This window comes from Sciurus carolinensis, chromosome 15, assembly GCF_902686445.1.
Source record: "Sciurus carolinensis chromosome 15, mSciCar1.2, whole genome shotgun sequence".
In the NCBI taxonomy this organism is placed as follows: domain Eukaryota; kingdom Metazoa; phylum Chordata; class Mammalia; order Rodentia; family Sciuridae; genus Sciurus; species Sciurus carolinensis.
Window position 1 is genome coordinate 841,550 of NC_062227.1, and position 16,985 is coordinate 858,534.

Consider the following 16,985-nt stretch of genomic DNA (forward strand, 5'->3'; position numbering starts at 1 on the left):
GAGTGGGGTCCTGGCCTCGTCCCCACCCCCGTTTGTCAGCGTGCCCACCAGGGTCAGAGCATGGCTGGTCGCTGGTCATGTTGCTCTGACTCCAGCTCGTGCTGTGTCCTGGAGCAGGGGCCAGAGCTGTCGCCTGGCTCTCCGGGGTCTGGGCAGTTGGGAGCTTCCCGTCCCAGACAGAGGACCTCCATCCTGTCTGGCGATGCTCAGAGGAGGGAGGGAAGTGGGAGAAGAGGGGCAGGAAAAGAAGCAGCAGGTCCAAATGCTAAATCAGAACCACCCCTGTTTAATTTAAATTGGACCAAAGGCATAAAATACTATGATTGGTTGTGTGTATGGATTTTTTTTCAATTCTGATTTTGTTGTTTTTTTTCTGCTTATTTACATAATGAAAAGAAAAAAAAAAAAAAAACCTAACGGAGTGCTTTGGAGACTCTGACTGAAGAGACACGGCCGGGGGATAGACGCAACTGCTGAGAAGGCCTCACACAGCAGACTGGAGCCAGGGCCCGAGCGTGGTGGACGAGGGCCAGGGGCTCAGGCCAGGCCTCCCAGGGTGACATCAGCCAGAGGCTCTGTGCTTGTTGCCTCGGGCTGTAAATGGCCCAGGAATGGAGGCCAGTCAAGCGCGGTTCCCCTGCGTGGAGGTGGACTGCGTGCTCACAGGTGTCATGTGGTGGGTGGTTTGCCAAGCTTTGGTCGTGCAGAAACCCAGCGTGAACCGCTCCAGAGGACGTGGGGGTGGAGAGTCCACGGAGATGGACAGATTCACCCGGATGCAGGGACTCGCCCCAGCAGGACCCGACGTGCCCTGCCCCTCTGCAGCTGCTGCTGCTGATGTTATTGTTGGTAGCTTCTGTGATTGCAGGAAAAAAGTGAGCCTGAGGCCTGGGGTCCAGCCAGGGGCAGGTGCTGGCCTTGCACAGGCAAGGCCCTGGGTTGGGTCCCCAGCACCACAAACAACAGCAACCCCAACCCCAGCAGAACTTCCAGGACAGACTCACGTCGGCCAGACCTGTGCCCATCCCTGAGCCCCCGTGTGTTCCGGGAGCTGAGACCTTGCATTGGCCAGGCTTGGTCACCCCAGCATGCATGGAGCCCCGTCAGCCCTGCAAAGCCATAGGAGCCAAGGGATTGCTGTGGGAAGGGGGAGGAAGAGCAGCCGTGCACACAAGCATATTGATCTCAGGAAATGGCCTGTGCACCTCACTGCCTTAGATCAGAGGCCACACGAACGATGCAGTCAGAGTCAACCTCTCCCCACTTAGAAGTCACAGCGGAAAACCAAACCCATTCAGAGGCTGCGTATCTATCAAATTCCTTTTAAGTTCTTAAAAAATATTTTTAGTTGTAGATGGACACGTTTATTTTATTTGTTTATTTTTTTGTGGTGCTGAGGATCGAATCCAGGGCCTCACACGTGCTAGGCAAGCACTCTACCACCAAGCCACAGCCAAGCCCCTCAAATTCCTTTTAAGACAAACTTCTCATTATACTTTGATCCAATCTTATTTCCTTGAGTCTGTGACTGTATAGCCTTGGAACTAAATAATTATACCTTATTCAAATGATACATTATCTTACAACTACAAGTGACTTCCACTGAAAGTGGTGTGTGTTTATGACTCACAGGGGAATCTGAAACATCATGTCAGTCTGTTTGGTGTTGCTCCAAGAGAACACCCAACACTGGCTATTTCCTAAAGGAAAGAGGTTTTTTTTTTTTTGCTCACAGTTTTAGAGACTAGGAGTCTAAAATCGGGGAGCATCATCTGTTCAGGCCCTATCAGAGCACGATAAAGGGGCAGAAAGAGGAACAGCCTCACTTAGAAGGGCCAAGCACAGGGGCGACCCTGCTGTCACAACAGCCTGCTCCCCTGAGAACCAGCTCATTCTGCACCCCAGTGCCGTGTGCAGACGACCTATCCACCTTCCATGAAAAGGTTCCACCACCTCAGCCCCACCACACTTGCAAGAGGCAAACCGAGCCCAGCGTGTGGTGAACCTCCAGGAGGAGCCCAGGCGCAGAGGCTGCAGGCAGGGTGAGTGGGCAGTGGGTCTGCTCTGACGCTGCTCTTGAAACTCAACAGGACCCACTGGACTCGACAGCAGGGTTCCACAGACTGCTGCTGCTGCTGCTTCCGCCGTGTTCAAACCGTTCTGCCTGTCTCGTTGAGGCAGAAGTGTTCCTTTCAAGTAATTGTATTCGGCAAACACTTGGGAGCTATAGTATATTGTTGCTTAGGATTCTACTGTGACTTTTATTTATTTTATTTATTATTTTATTTGTTTGCTTCCTGGAGCTTGTGAGGGAACTGTGAAGCACAACGGCCTACATTCTATGGAGATGGAAATTAACTAAAAAGCAAGGTGACCCAAAGGTGCAAAGGGAAGGTAGGGTGCAAACCAGGGACAACCTAGCACTTTGCCCACGAGGCCCTCCAACACTGTGGCAGGAGGCGCCAGCACAACGGTGGCAAATGTCAGCTCCCGGCAGCGAGGTTGGGAACACCAAGGCTGTGGCTTGAAGGGCTGGGAACTCGGGATTTTCAAATTCCATAACAGAAACACGGGGAAGTCTTTGAAAACTAAAATGTCGCCCGTAGGAATTGGTAACTGCAAAGAAGTTACGGTTGGTCATGACAGATAGGGATTGGAGTGGAGAAAGGGTTCGTGTGAACACCAGGAGAAAAGGTGATGGTACTGCGCGCCGGCTAGAAGCGTGCCATGGGAACTCGCGGGTGGAGTGCGTTTTAGGTAAGACGACAGTTTTCAGAGTGAGCTCTGGCGTAGGGAAGAGCGGGGAAGAGCAGGGCTGCTCTCCTCTGAGAGGTCCCTGCTGTTCCGGGTGCCTTCTTCCAACCCCTACTCGAAGGCCAGTGGTCTCTGGAGACACTCGTTCTGCGAGTCTTGAGAAGGTCAGCTGCTTCTGTCTCCTGCGCCCCAGGACAGCCGCAGAGCCTTGCTGTTCCCAAGGCAAAGCTAAACTCGAGTCTAATGACTCAGACATCAGGAGCTATTGCTGACCTCAGCAAGAGAGAGGAGGAAGTCTCCAGTTAGCTAATGATTCTTGTCTACAAAGGGCAGGTGTGGCTGCCACCCAGAGAAGGCCTCACAGACTCCTGCCAAGTCACAGCCGTGACGATGGCTGGCCTGTGGAGCTGCCTTGCTGATCACTGGCATGCGACATGAGTGGATCCTAGGATCTGCCCCTGCGTTCATTCCCTAATTAATTTGATCTCCCCCTATGAGTTTGAACTTACTCATAGAATAAAGATCCTCCCTCCCTTTCCTTCCTTCCTTCTTTTTTTTTTTTTTAAATGCCAACTTTAATTACGAATGAAACAGGAACGAGCTGAGGTTAAGAAATTTAGGCAGGACTCTGTCAGAGTTGAACTGACTCAAGCCAAACCCTATCTATGAAATAAGCACAGGAAAGTAAAGGGCTCACTCACAGACTCAGAGCCTGTACAAGCATTTGCTGAACTTGGTAGGAAAAAGAACACATTTACCTTACAGCGGATTGTATTCGTCCTAGCCTCTGAGATTTTTTAAAATGTATCTATGAATTCACATTGCAATCCAACTCTATTTTGGATTGCCACTTTCATATAGTGTGTGTGCATGTCCAGCATAAAAATGCTGAAAGGAAGTCGACAGTCCCGTGGGTTGCCTACAGCTGCCAGCTTCCTCAGGCCACTCTGGTCTTGTTCTTTCCTTATGTGCTTAAAAAAATAATAATAATAATAAAAAAAAAAAGCAGGATTTCTCCCCTGTGGCTCAGATGCTGTGCGGGATTGTTGGTGGTCCAGACTGAAGGCAGCACGGCCAGTTGCAGGTGAGGAAGCCCGATGGGTAGCAGTGGGCCCTGCCCACCGCCTGAGTAGCTGCTATGAGTGCAGCCCCCAGGCCATCCCCTGGGGAACTGAGAGCAGGTGCACCTGCACTGAAAGTCCTAATTTGAATTCATGTGAATAAATTAATTTCTAATTCTTAGGACTCTTATACTTTACTGACTTGCTTAAGCCAAGATCTTGACATGCCTAGTTTGTCTCCTTGGGTGGAGATTAGACTCCTCCCCAACAGGTCAAGTGAACAGGGCCACGGCTGAGCTGGGGTTTGGAGGATGGGAGGTCTCTCCTGTGGCAGCCAGCTGTGCCCAAAGAGAAGCAGCAAGAGGAAGACAGAGTGCGGCCATGGTGGCCCACACCTGTAATCCCAGGAATTATTTTGGAATCAAGAGGCAGTTGCACCTGGTGCAGTAGTGCACACCTGTCATCCCAGCAACTCGGGAGGCTGAGGCAGGAGGATCGCAAGTTCAAAGCAGCTTCTGCAACTTAAGGAGGCTCTGAGCAACTTAACAAGACACTGTCTCTAAAAAAGTATATAAAAAGTGCTGGGGATGCGGCTCAGTGGATAGGTGACCCTGGATTCAATCCCCTTCCCCCTACCCCCCCAAAAAAGAAGAAAAAGAAAACAGAAAAGGAGACACAGGAAACCAGGAGGCGGCTGCAGAAGTGGGGGCGCCAATCAGTGAGTCTGAAAGTCCAAAACTGTTTGCTGGGCGTGGAGAGAGGAGGGCGGGTTGAGGTGATGGCAAGAGCTTCGGGCAGCGGAGGAGGACGTGACCCGGGACCACCGAGGTGAATGGGCCAGCGTGGAGCAGAGCCGGGCCTCCTGGCCTCCCCGCCTCGGTTCTGAGTGCCCCTTGGCAGCGCGGCCGCCCGGCCCTCTGCGGATGGGGTGTGCTGGGCGCATGCGCACACTGGCTTTCAGGCAGAGTGGGTAACACGCGCGGGTGTCCACCGGCTCCCGGCCCTCGGCTCCCCGCCAGGCAGGCCAGCGGGGCTCGGATAGCGGGTCACAAGACCCTCCTCACCCCAGGCTTCTCGCCCCATACGCACGAGAAGGGCTGCTGAGGACTGACCAGGCAGGCCTTGCTGGCCCCCCAACCAGTCTATCAGCAACGGCGCCCACGCAGCGAAGTCTCCACAAGCCCGGAAGGAGAGGGTTCAGAGCACTTCCGGACAGCTGGGCACAGGGACGTTTCCGAAGGGCAGGGCCCTGGACCACACCTCACTGCCACGTGCTTCCTCTGATCCTTTGCAATATCCTTTATTATAAACCAGTGAACGTCAGTGCTTCCCTGGGTTCTGTGAGCTGCTTAAGCGAATTAACTGCACCCAAGAGGGGTCATGGGAACCCTGATGTATAGCTGCTCTGTCAGAAGCCAGGCAAGACAGCTGGGGTTTGCCGCCTGGTGGGGGGCAGTTTGAGGGACTGAGCTCTCCACCTGTGGGGACTGACACTGTCACCAGGTGGTGTCAGAACTGAGTCACAGCACCCCAGCTAGTGTCTGCTTGCTGGTGTCTGGTGACTAGCTCGCTGGTGGGGAAATTTCCTTGCCTTTTGGGGTCATGGAGGTCTGAAGCAAACGCTTAAGAATATAAGAGCTTGCAAGGTGGCATCTGAGCACTGGGCATCTCTAAGAATCACGGTGAGAGCTGACCTGGAACCTTGCCCTGGAGAGGTGAAACCGTGTTCAGAGAGAGGGGTAGGAGGCTGAGGCTCCTTGAGCCGTTGCTGGGTTCTGGGCCAGGGCCGATCTTCACATTCAGAGCTTGTTAACTAAAGAGATGGCCAAGTCCCTGGAGGGAGGGTCCCACAGCTCTGTGGTCAGTTAATACTGCCGTGGTCCCCCAGGATGGCCCCAAAGGCACTGTAGCATTCACCTGGAATGCCCAGACTTTTCAAGGACTGTCGGCAGAGGGACTAAGTTGCATCACCAGATGGGCACCTCTCAGAGGGCCCTGAAGGATCCTTGCGGTCGCGTCTCCACTGGCTTGCTGGTCCGCGAGTGCAGGCCCTGGATGCTGGAGCACCACACTCTCCCGGGTGGTAGTGCCATCGCAGCTGCCCAACGGCATCATTACAATCTGCTGCAGAACACTAATAAGGCCTCGGGCACATCTTAACGTGGCCAATGACTTGGCACATGTGTTTCTTTCTATTCCAAAGAGAAACCGTCTGTTTCCATGTGGCATCCGTTTACCACTCTGCTCCAAGGCCTGGTGAACTTTTCCACCCTTGGGCACAACATAGTATGCAGGCGTCCAGACCTCCCGTCAAGGGTCAGTGACCAAGGTCACTGATGACAGCACCCTCCTGGGGCAGGACAAGCCAGAGGCGGCCAGTGTTCTGGGAGTCTTGGCAGGATTGAGGAGATTCAGGGACCTGCCATTCAGGAGTAGTGTTTGAGCCCGCTGCTCAGAGGTGTGTGGAGATCCCGCCTCCAACTTAGCGGATCCGTCTTGCTCTCGCACCCGCTGCCAAAGAGGGGAAACACGGTGCCACAGGCCAGCAGCACGAGGGCAGCGTTCCCAACAGGGTGAGCCAGGGCCGCTGCAGAGAACAGCAAGGAAAGAGATGAGGCAGCTACCACGGGGCCCAAAGTGATGTGGATCCAGGCCAGAGGACGGGCCACTCCAGGTTGAAACTATTGAGCGTTCATGGAGGGACGACTGAGAGGAGAATGGAAAACATCCTTGTTTTGAAGGGCAGACTTGGAAACACACAGTTTTGGGGGAGACAAAGCAAAGCACAGGGAAGGGGATTTACGAGTGCCCGGAGCTCACAGACGCTCACCGTTCAGCCTAGGAATCCCACCTCCAGGAATCTGTCCTGCAGAGATGCCCAAACAGTAGGAAAATAACACACCCGCAAGGTTGTTCACTGCTCCACACGGAGCCTTGCAGTACCCGGGTTCTAAGAGACCAGAGCATCTTCATCTTGCATCTGCATATTGCAGAGACCCCTCTGCTAACCAAACCTGTGCTCTCTCCTCTTCTTACTGCTGGCTGTACAGAACCCTCCATGTGACCATGGGTGTGAGTTAGAGGCAGGACACTGGGCAGCTGTGTGGGTGACCAGGGTTTGGACAGCCTAATCATTGGCTGTTAATTGTAAAATGGGAAATAACCTAAATGGCCATACACAGAAAAGCAGTTGAATAGCATCCACACCATGGAGTACTATGCAGATATGAAAAAAGAACAGGGAAGCACTCCATGAATTGACATGGTGATTTCCAGGATATGTATTAAGTGAAAGCAGCAAGGTGAAGAAAGAGTATGAAGTTCTACCTTTCAAGAAAAATGAGGCTAGTGTAAGAAAGCATGCATACATCTGCTCATCTGTGGCAAGAAAATATAAGAGGGGTAAACACGAAACAAAGGAGATTGAGCTCCTACAGGTGTTGGGTGGGAACAGGGGACAAAGTATTGCTGAGAATAGGGTAATAGGAATGGGAGGTGTCTCCCTGGGGAAGCTGGCTGTGGGGACTCTCAGAGCCCTGCCAGTGTCCACTCCCAGCCAGGCCAATGCTCACACCCCCCAAGCAAACAGAAGAGTCGGGAGGGGCCACGGAGTCAAGAAGCAGCAAGCCTGAGCCGTATCACAAACGAAGAGAAGCACTGGCCAAAGCAACTGGGGAACGTATTTCAACGGTGTGCCCAGGACACAAGACCAACTGGATGGGACACGCTACTCAGTCAGTATGTGCGATTTCCACAGAGGAAGGAGGCAGCCATCCTGGAACTTCTTCCTATGTGTATTACGACTGAGCAAGTGAGTAGAGTTACTGAGAGTGATGTGAGCAGGTCCTCATTGGACCTAGGAGTGACAAACAGGGAAGGGAGGAAGGTCGGGATGAACGGTGTGACGTTGGGTTCAGGTGGGAGTTCCCAGCATGACGCTGGGTTTTTAACATGTAGACAGATGGACACGTGTGTGCAGGCATGTTTCGGTATGCATTGTATCCAAGCTTTTTCCACCAAAAGGGCAAAGACACGCCAGTGGCAATGAGCACACCTACTGGCCAGATTTTGGTTTCTAAATACCTTATCTGAGGAAAGGAACCAGGGCCTTGAGGACATAGCAAGGAAAATGCAGGAGGCTCCTGAAATGCTTGTGGTGCCCTGAGGTAAATATGTGTGCAAAAATACAATGGAGGCACACTGGGAGCCCCCTGCAGTCAACCTGAAGGACTTCCAGTGGCCAAAGTGGGAGAAGCGGGCAACATCATAAATAGCCACGAGTCTGTGTTTCCATGAATGAATAAGTGAATAAAAACAGAAATGAGGGAGGAAGGAGAGTTGTTTCCAATTAAGGAGCACAGATGAGGGGCAAACACCTCGGTAACAATGTTGCAGGCAAGACTCACTGACCGGGGGGCTGATGAGAAACAGCTTATCTGCATCGTCTCCACCTGTCTTGCCACAGGACATTGGTGCCCAAGGGGAAAACAGTAACAGTGGAGAGGCCTGGCAGAGCCCGCCCTCACCTCATGATCGAGTTACCACCAGGAGTAAAGTGGCAGCAGGTGCCCCTCACAGGACACCCTCGGAGCCCACCTCACTGCCGAGGTGTCCTTGCCCAACACTCAGACGACCTCCGATAGGCCCTGAACGTACAGAATCACTCTGACATCTACAAAAGTCCCGAGGCCAGGAAAGATGAGACGTGAGGAGCCATCGGAGAGCAGCGCAGAGCGGGAGAGGACAGCTCTGTGCCTGCGCGGTGTCCTGGACCAGGTGAGGCGCTCCCCAGACCCACTGGTGGTGCCGGATGAGTGGCGTCCTGGTTTCCGAGGTCCGGCCCACGGCTGTGTGAGGCCGACTTCAGCAGAAGCTGGAGGAAGCCTAGGACGGCACCCTCCTCTTTCTCTTGGTGACTTTTCCATGTGTCTAACATTATTTTGAAGTAAAAATTGAAAACAGTGAAGACACGTCGAGGGCCTCCCGCACCCCAGGCCTCGCTCTAGATGCCGGGGACCTGGAAGCGCGTGTGAGGTCCCTGCTGTCACGGGTTCGCATCCAGTCGCCGTCCCGGGCTAATCACTGGTCACTTTAATAAAGGCAGTAGGAATAGCGTCCTCTGCAGACGGGTTATTCCACCTCAGGGTTACAGAGGCACTCGGTTCTAGCTCCAAGATTTCTCAAAGGCGACGTATAACCCAGGAGTAGATATTGTCGGCTACATTGCCAAACGGCTTTGGAATTTATATATTAATTTCCAAAACTGCATGGGTACTAAGTCTGCTGGGCAGGGCATGATCTAATTTCAGCTTCACCTACTTCTTCTGAAATGGAATCATGCTGGTAAGACTGATGTGAGATAAGCCACAGATTATCCAAGTGGTACTTTACAAGTAGCTACAGAAACCGAAAGCCTGATTCCTGGCATTTCAGCCCATGACTTGTATCTGAATGGTGACTTCATTCCTAGCACGAAACCTGCGATTCTACCAGCTATTGACCTGATTACAAATAGGAACAGCTCCAGTGACCATTTCCATGTGCTCAATTCACTTGTCCAAATGGTGTGCATCTCTCTCTCTCCCTTGGTGGGGAAACTGGGCTCGGGGCAGGTCTGGTGGGTCTGTCTGTCTGTCTGTCTGTCTGAAACAGGCACAGTGCTGTTTTCTCCGTGGCAGCAGTGCAAGCAGTTGAGAGCATGGAAACAGGAACTCGGTGGCGGCGAGGACCGGTGCTGTCCTTAAAGATCGGTGTCCCGAGTCCTGCCTGATTGTTACTAGCAGCAAGGAGGAGTCAATGAGAATAATTTTGGTCCTCGGGCAGCATTGGTGGTATAGTTGTGAGAATAATTTTGGTCCAAATCAATTGGCTTTTATTTGGTGCTAATCACACAAGTATTATAATTATCTTAACTCTAATCACACCAAAATCACACATTACTTAATCACTAAATTGGGATACTATAAGCCCCGAGTAAGCAAGACTCACTCCTTACTGAGACCCATTCCTGAGGTCCACTCCTGTGTGACGTGTCTTGAGTCGACGGGCAGCGACTCCCGGAGGTCAGTCAAGAAGACAGCTCAGGATATCTCGCTGGGGAGTTCCCTCCAGCCTGAGGCCTGATTGGCGAGGATGGTTGGAAGGCGAAGGAGGGCGGTCCCGGCCTGCAGGCTGGGCAGAGACGTCTTAGGCAGGATGCACTCGAGGCAGGTCCGCTGTCGTGGAAGACGAGGGCGAGGCAGCTCCGAGGTCACCTCCACAGGAGCGTCCTGGTCACAGTCTGGACAAGGGATGTTCCAGCAGGCCAACAGGAGCAAGTCAGTGAGTCTCCTCCAGGCTTGGTGCAGCACTGGCATTATCGATGTCAGCTGGAGACTGGACAAGGCTCAGTCATGAGTCCTTATAAATCCTTTCTTATCGAACTCTGCCCCCTGGTCTTGGTTAGGAGGAGTCAGACCCACGTCTGTCTTACTTGGGGCGATGTCGGTCTTATCTTGGGGTAACAGTCCATCACTACAGCATCACAGCACCCAGCACTCAAGTTATTTTATAAGTCACGTTTTACAGAATGCACAGCACACAAAATGTCACGTGTTAATTTGCTCCTTACACTGATCTTTCCTCTCTGCCAGAAAGGCGTGCTGTCAGCAAGTCAGTCACGTAAAGGGAGCCGAGAGGGAACAGAATCTGCAGGACGCAGGGCCGTGTCCAAGGGTTCCAGACCCTCCTCACCTCTGAGGAAGTAGAGTCTGGTGAGTCAAGAGGCCTGCCCTCAGCATCTGCCCAGAGTTCTCCAATTCCAGAGAAAGGCTCGGCCTGAGGAGCAGCTCACCGGGCGTCTTCAAGCTCCCAACACTGAAGACGCGGCTGAGGCGCCTCAGGCCGGGAGTGCCATGGGCGGCAGCAAGGCCCGCTTTGCCCGTCTCAGCTCATCTGTGGTGCCAGCTCGCATGCCACACACCCTGCGGTGGGCTTGAGTGAACCAGGACGCCCTGCTGCCCACCTCTCCCAGTTCAGACTGAAGAGCTGGCCTCCTGCCGGGGAGGGCGGGGGGGGGGTGGTGGTGGTGGGAGTCTTCCTGTTTAAGGGTCACACCTCCATTTGACCCCTAGGCCTGAACCTCTGGTTTAGGGCTATGTGTGTATTCATTTGTAAAGTAAAAAAAGAATCCACCGATGGATCCACACTCCTGTTCTCAAACTAACAACTAAGAATTCACTAAATATACTTAAGAAATGGTAGTCCAGATTTCTGTGACACACTAGTGTCGATTAACGGCGCCTAAAGGGAAGGCCCTTCTGTCCTGAGGAAGCTTGCCCTCTCACGGTGGCTCCCAAAAGTCCATCTGCCGGGGCCTGAATCCCTCACTGTGGCAGCGTTGGGAGGTGGAGTCCTGGGGAGGGACGGGGCCAGGTGGGGAGAGGGGTGCAGGGAGGGGCCCATGGGCCTGGGGTCCGGCCTCCGTCTAGGTGGGGCCCTCAGGGTGGAGGGGCTGTTGGTGGGAGCAGCACCAGCTGCTGTCTCTGCAGGTGCCCACTCCCCTTCTGCTCTCCACCACAGTGAGTCAGGCCCTTACCATATCCCGTGGCCTGGTCTTGGACTTCTCATCCTCCGGAACCCCACGAGCCCAGTTACCCCTTTCTTTATGAATTAACCAGCCTGGGCGTCTCCGAGGGGAGACAAAAGCAGATGTACATGCCTGCCCACGAGTGAGGAAGGAAAGGCAAGCCACCAGCGCTCAGTGAGCACTTTGACAGGAGAAGCACTGCGCTCGGGCATTAGGAAGTCACCCCACGTAACTTCCCAACCACTCGGCAGGCACAAGTTTCACTGACAGGTTGAACCCAGGTCTGAGCGGGCCCTGGACTCTGGATCCCTAGGCTGTTGCTCAAGACCACTCAGCCAAGTGAGGTAGGAAGAGCTGGAAGCTGGAAGGAGAGAGCAAGGGCCTCCTTCAGCACCGGATGATTGACCACTGCCCTAAACAGGTTTGTCCTTCTATTGTGGGACAATGCACACAGCATCCTAGTACCACCCGGACTGCGTGTAGGTGCACAGGGCACCGGTGTCAAGCACGCTCACACTGCTGTGCAGCCAGGCCCCAGAACAAACTGAGCTCTGCACCCGTCAGAACCCGCCCACCCTCCCCGACAGGCACTGTGGCCGGGCTGTGGCAGCTGCCTCTGGATGGACTCATGCTGGTCTTTTTGCAGCTGCCTAATTTCGCTTAGCACATCCTCCAGGTTCGTCCGTGTTGAAAGGTAGAACTTCCTTCCTCTTCACGCTGAGTACTGTCCGTTGTGTGTATGGCTGGTCTTGTTTATCTGCTCATCTGAGGATGGCACTGGGTTGCTTCCATGACACTGTGAATAACTCTGCTAGGAACCTCAAACAAGTTTATTCTTAACCAAAAAAAACCTCAAGGAAAAGAAGTTAAATGCATTTGTAGGAAATCTTAGAAAAGGTTTTTTGTCTGAGTGTGAGCGTATCTCCCTGTGTGTGTATCCAGACATAAACGATCCTGAAATGGTCGGGGGTTGTGGCTTCCCGGCTCTCCTAAGTTAATCACTGCTGTGTTCATTCTTCCACAGTTCTTTTACCTTCCTTCTCTTAGAACAGCTCACATGTTGGATCATGCTTACTCGAGTTCATTTAGATCATCAGCTCCTTCAGGACTGAACTAGGTACCAGTCTCTGCATCTCCCCCAGCCTGCATCATGGAGGCTGGGTCTGGTCGGGCCCAAACAGATCACTGACTCCACTTTCACCCAGTAGTAGTTTAAAAACGCCTCATTATTTTCAGAAAATACTGGAAAATTGTCTTCTGTTTAAGAAGCATTTTATTAAGGAGACATAATTCGATTGTAGATTTAAATGATTAGCAAATTACAGCTCAAAGGACAAATACCAAATGATTTTTTATCAATATCTGGTCAAGGAATTAAGTGTCTAACAAAGTATCTTTCAAATAGAAATCAAATTTTGTGAGACATTTATCAATCATTTATTAAGAGCTTACTAGCTGGGTGCAGTAGTGCACGCCTGTAATCCCAGGAGGCTGAGGCAGGAGGGTCACAAGTGCAAAGCCAGCCTTGGCAACTCAGTGAGACCCTCAGCAAACTTTGAGAGGCCCTGTTTCAAAATAAAAAAGAAAAAGGGCTGGGGATGTGGCTCCGTGGTAAAGCGCCCCTAGGTTCACTTCCCAGTACAACAAACAAACAAACAAACAAAACAGAACCAGAAAAAAGAAAGAAGCTGACTGTATGCCAAGCACTGCTAGGTCTACAACTACTCCAGGTGTCCTTGAGCTGTGCAAAGAAACCTGTGCAGAGATGGGAGCAGCCAGGCGAGGCGTCAGATGAGGACTTGGTGTTCAGAGGCATCTTTTGGCTTCTTCTGGTTGAGTTGTCTTTAAGAACGATGGTAGAGGTGGGAGAAAAGACTCAGCTGCAGAGTCTGGTCACCTACGGGTGCTCAGATCCTTTCAATGGAAGGAGCAGGTGGCTTCAGTGGGAATGGAAAACTAGAGTTTCAGAGGGCAGGACCACTGGCCTAAACCAGCCAAGGACACTTACGAGTGCTCACAAAATGGTCAGCAGGGCTGGAGGAACAGGGTCCAGAGCAGGTTCTCTAAGAACGGCTGTCAGGTCAAGACCGAGCTGCCTAGCCAGGGCTCCCACCTGAGGCTGCCCTGGAACTGGTGACTTTAGGATACACCTCTTACCTTTAGGACACACCCCTTACCTTTAGGACACACCCCTTACCTTTGATCCAGAAATCGTGAAGCTGGGGCCACTGCTTCCCGGGTTACAGCTTCTGTTGAACCTGCACTAATTGCCTCTTGGCATCCAGGAAGCTAGTAAATGAGCCTGGAATGTCGCTGAGAAAGCCTCAAGAAAGCTCTTGGCCCAGCAGGGAAATAGCTGGAAGGGACAGAACGCTGGCCTCCAAGCATTCCAATTCCAAATGTCACACGAGCGTATCTCCACCTATTTCACGAGCAGAATCCCAGCTGCAAAGCAGTCGGCTTCTGCAACACAGAAGGCCTCCCGGAGGCAGTGGGAAGAGGAGAACTGGGCCATCCACAGTATTTGCCATGTCCTTCTGACTTTTCTATCTCCCTGGCCACACCTCTCCCACCCAGGCTAACTTACTCTATTAATTGCAATCTTTCTTTCTTTCTTTCTTTTTTTTTTTCTTTCTTTCTTTCTTTCTCTTTCTTTCTTTCTTTCTTTCTTTCTTTCTTTCTTTCTTCTTTCTTTCTTTCTTTCTTTTTTTTTCTTCTCTTTCTTTCTTCTTTCTTTCTTTCTTTCTCTCTCTCTCTCTCCTCTCCTTTCTTTCTTTCTTTTGTATTGGGAATTGAATGCTTGACCACTGAGCCACATCCCTAACCCTTTTATATTTTATTTAGAGATAGGGTCTCGCTCAGCAACTGAGGGCCTGGCTAAGATGCTCAGGCTGGCTTTGAACTCATGATCCTCCTGCCTTCTGAGCCACTGAGACTCAATGTGATATTCAAAAGTTGCAGTTTCCTAAGAATCAGGACAGCTCTCTTCACTTGTCTTAGATGATGGCACTCGCCTGCACTATGGCCTTCCTCTGAACTCCAGCTAGGACATCTGTCACTTACGCAGCGTTTCTCATGGACATCCAGCTAGCCTCCCGTCCTCCCTTCGCTGCACCCACATCCGAGCCTTGTCCTCCCTCAGTGTGCTCCCCGTGGGTGGCGTCGTCACCTGCCCACCTGCACAAGCCAGAGGAGGGGCAGTGAACCCCACCACCTCACTTTCGCTCCCCCAATCTAATCAATAACTGATTGGCCATTGATTCCACCACTGAAAGATCTCCCAAATCTATCCAAATTTGTATCCAACCCCACCGTATCTGCCCAGCGCCAGCCACCAACACCGTCCTCTGAATCACAGCAGTGATGCCAAGAGCTCCCTTGCGCTAACCCAATCTCCACATGGTAGCCAAGAGGCCTTTGAAAGACGCTCATGCGGCTCTGTTGTCTAAACCCCTCGGTGGTCTCCTATCTTCTAATGATAAAAACCCAGATTCTTAAGATGGCTTTCAACCATGTGCAGAACTTGACTTTCAGCCTTAACTCCTGGTACTGCTTTCTCGCCTATTCCCAGGACCCACGGGACTTTCTTCCGTGATTCAGAACAAGCCTTCCTGGGTCCAGTGGGGTCCTTACACAGTCCTTTGCCTGGGATGTCCAGGAATCCTTCAGAATGGACTTCCTGTCACTTCCAGAGGTGACGTCTCCAAACCTCAGCTCACTTACCACCACTCTTTTGCCACCCTAGACTTGTTCCTAGTATTTATCACAATTCAAATCAAATAATCGTGGTTGGAATTGCGCATTTGTCCTTCTGGCTTGAATGTGAGCCTGTAAGGGCAGGAGCCATGTCTTATCACCAGTCACCAGAAGCTGCCAAGTGCCAGGTGCACAGCAAAAATTAAAGAGTTAACACTAATAAGATAACAGTGCTGAACCCAGGCACTACCCCAAACCCTTCATGTGCGGCTAACTTTTAATCCTTGTAAGAAACTAGGATGTAGGCATTGTGATTATTCTCATTTTAGGACTTGAAACAGGTACAGAGAGGTGAAGTAAACTGCTAAGATCACACAGGGGGAAGTAGGAGTTGAACTCAGTGGTTCAGACCCAAGTTGTTTTGGGACTGCCTCAATATTTATTGGAAGTATGCCCACTGAAATGCCCATTGGAAGGAACTACTCAGAATTGCTCAAAAATTCATAATTATACCGCATTTGTACAGCAAAGCTTAACTTGTTTAACTATAGGGAAGAAGATGGGTATATGTTGATATCACTGTACTAAAATTTTTTCCTTAAAATGTAGCCAAACTCATAAAAGATTGTCTACCAATGGTGATACTCTTAGTGATTTCAACAAGTTGAAATGTCAAGGACTTCATACCTCTTAGACTTATGAAAATATAGCTAGAGAAATAAGCTTAAAAGCATATACATGTGTGTGCATGTGTGTACATGTATAATATATACTTCAATGCATATATGTATACATATATATACAGGTTTTTGAGAACTGTGTTGCATTAATAATCTGAAAAGAGCAAACAGAATGAATATTAACTCCCATGTGTCACATTTAAAATTATTGCCTTGATCAGTGTGGGGTGTCATTTTATTGTGGGAACAGCAAAAATGAACAGAATGTAAAATTGGGCACTTTTCTCCTATGGTTTGGTCTGTTACTAACATGAAATACTCTAGTTTTCATTTCTGTATTTGACAAAAGCAACCCTTGCAAACTGTTATAAAAGTTGTTCTGAGTGATGTGTGGTGTTTGTAAAATTCTTGTACTTCTAGAAGAAAGGTATTAATAATTACCAAAGCACAAACCACTTAAACAGTGCACTATTTGATGAGGGGTAGATAATTCAGGACTCTGACTCATATTACTGCAATGTCCTAAAATAGTAATGGGGGTTAATTCCAAGATGTTCCATGTATTTTTTTTTTAAGTTGTTGATGGACCCTTATTTATTTATTTATATGTAGTGTTGAGAATCAAAACTGGAGCCTCATATATGCTAGGCAAGCGCTCTACCACTGAGCCACAACCCCAGCCCTGTTTCGTATTCTTAGAACATCAGTTATGTAAATTCTTACAGACCTTGAGACTATACGTATAAGATCCTTGGAGCAATAACGTGAAGAGAAAAACAGTTTATTCCAATGGCAAATGACTTCAACGGCAGAGGTTTCTTAAGGATATATAGCCTGGATACCGCAATCTATCCAGTTCAGGCTTCCCATTAAGCCACGGTCTCAGGAGTGACTGGGAACATCCTCCCATGCTATCCTGCCAATTGGCAGTTTGTGCCCAGGATCCCCAAATGCTTCCTGGCAAGAGAGGTGTCTCTTCAGCGGGCGGAGGGGCCCGTCTAACTAGGGCTAGCCTTCCGGGGAAGAGAGTTCCCGGGCAGGCAAAGCAGGAGTTCGTGAGGACTTTCAGGGTTGCCAATGCATAGTTAAGCCTGCGGGAAATCCTCCTCTGGTCTGACCGTCACCCGGAACCTTCAAAAACAAACCAGAGACCCCGCTTTAATAAGTGTACAATTTTTGTATTTTTCCTTTAGAACTGACATTTGAAAATAAACTTTGTGAATAAAA